At 38.8% G+C, this 2,607-nt stretch overlaps 1 pseudogene; it reads right to left on the minus strand.

The window, feature by feature from the left end:
* On the minus strand, window positions 1-1,073 carry LOC150036163 (uncharacterized; annotated as a pseudogene).
* Between the last annotated feature and the right edge of the window lie 1,534 nt (window positions 1,074-2,607).

The raw sequence follows: 2,607 nt of genomic DNA on the forward strand, positions 1-2,607 counted from the left end.
TCAATGTGTCCCACAAGGCGGACGTCGTCGATTTCGAGCTGGTTGTCGTCGTCGACTTCGAATTTGAGGTTGCTCTGGTTTTTCTTGATGTTGCTCTGGTACCTCTACAAGCGTTTCATGATATAAATATTCATTATGCTCTCCACGACCCCGACCATGTCCATGCACGTATGAAGACGAAGGACCAGCCTCTGAGTCATAATGTCCTGAACCAAATGCTGGCATCATCATCATCGGACTAACATAATCAGTTTGACTCTGTGTCTGCATCACAGGGGGCAACTCTTCCACATTATGGGCAACCTCATCAAACTCATCCTCTTCCCGTACAAGTCCTCTACGTTTAGGAGCTAGTGGAGGAATAATAGGTATATCATACATATAATGTATCTCCTCCATTTAGCTTTGGTTGTCACTACATATAGCAAGAACTTAGTTCGGATCATTCGCAACATCACGGAGTCTACAGTTGTTCGATCTATGTGAATTATAAAACAGTTAGATAATATTTAAAATAAATTTAAATTAAAAATAATTAGATAATATTCATTCATTTACAAGATGACCCACAGTTGCTCCCGGACAAGTGACGTAGCGCCTTGTGATATTATTATACCAATGAATCTAGTCTTGAGTGACATCCCTGTCAAACTGTTCAAAAAAAAACCCCATTGCAATAAACCTTGACGATAGTACCATCGCACTACCAAATGTGCAACTTTTTTGGACCAATTTACAGTCCTTAAGTCGATATCATGCAGTAAAGGTTCAGTATTACAAGACGATGGGACATCCTGCTAAAAATCGAATTGTCTCATCACCCTGTCAGGAATATGCCATTCACCAATGTGAAAACATATGAGAGGACTCATCGTCTGCCATATGTTTTGACCATTCATATAGAAATTGGGCAAAGTATACAAAATAATTTTGTACGGCTCCCAAATAACCTGATCAGATACAATAAAATATTATATTGGAGAACATTAAAGACAAATACAATAAAAATGTGTATAAAATAATCAATTAGGTTCAGTGTAATGTACCTGAGCAAGTTGAAGTCGATCAAACATGTACCTGTACTGGCTGACTATATGTGTGGCTGTCTTAGTCACACAAAATTTGTCTCTCCACATAAATTTTTAAATTGATAATTTAGAATCTAAATTAACTAGATCAGTGATATAGAAATTAAATTGAATTAAAATAACATACCAAGAACCGTAGGCTCGTCCAGCTAACTGAGCATCATTAACATGTTGTAGCTGTGGAGCCATTGTTGGAAATTGCTCCCAAGCCCATAGTTGCAAAAGTATGATAAGCCCAACTATCTCTCGAACCTCAGGTCTTGTTGCTTTGCATAGTTGTCTATACAGCCATGCCAAACATGCTCCACCCCACGAATACCGCCCCGCATCATAGAGGTTAGATAATAGTGGCAGGAACATCAAGTAAACAAAATGACTTGATTTGTCAGAAAATAGACTTCCACCCATCATTTGTAGTATATTCGTGCATATCTTATGACGGTTTAATCGTATGCATCATTTGTGAGCTCGCGGAATTGTGTTCCTAACCATATCAAATTTAACTTCGATCCTTTAATTTTGTCGGCAAATGGGGTAACACCGAGGTACGGTTGACAAACTAGTGACCAGTCATCGTACATCACTTCGGTCACTGGCTCATCAGGTAACCCTAACAACACTTCTATGTCTTATAGAGTGATAGTGCACTCTCCAACAGATATATGAAATGTATGCGTCTTAGGCCTTCATCTCTCGACCAAGGCTGTAATCAGATGCCAGTCCAACTGAATAAATCCCAATCTGGTAACCCCCATAGAATCTAGATGTGCGCAGTAGCGGTAGTATTCGATGGTGACATTTTGGTTCCGTCCAACCATTTGCTGGATTGTTCATTGCTATGATTATACCAACATGTCGATCTGAAATTAAACACACCTCTTCGTGTGTTACAATTTCTCTTAGGTGTTTCAGGAACCATCCCCATGAGTTTGTAGACTCTTCATTAGCAACGACAAATGCAAGTGAAAGAAGATGGTCGTTTGAGTCAACTTATGTAGCAATCAAAAATTTTCCTCGATATTTGCCATACAAGTATGTATCATCTATCTGAATTATCAGCCGACATTTATTAAAAGCTTCTATATAAGGACCAAATGCCCAAAATACAGAAGTTAGGATAACATGGACTAAGTAAGCGTTTCTTTCACTCTCCACTCTACACGTGTTCCGGGATTGGTCTACTTAACCATATACAACCACCTAGGTAAAAATTTGTAAGACTCATCCCAATCACCGAACACTTTAGCGAACCTTTTCTTTTGCCCTCCTATACCCTATGGTAAGGAACATGATATCCAAATTTTGATTTGATGTCGGACTGCAATTGTGCCACACTGATAAATGGTTTTTCTCTTACGACATCACAGAACTCTAGTGCAATCATTGATGAATCCAATTGCACATGACTTTGACTTAATTCTGAATAAAAACATGTATGTTGCTCATCGTACTTAGTGATCTCGAACGAGTCATGCGGTTTTTTATTTATTGCACGAAGTCTCCACTTGCAACCTTCCTC

Source organism: Benincasa hispida, chromosome 5, assembly GCF_027475165.1.
Source record: "Benincasa hispida cultivar pf3 chromosome 5, pf3_genome.v1.1, whole genome shotgun sequence".
In the NCBI taxonomy this organism is placed as follows: Eukaryota; Viridiplantae; Streptophyta; class Magnoliopsida; order Cucurbitales; family Cucurbitaceae; genus Benincasa; species Benincasa hispida.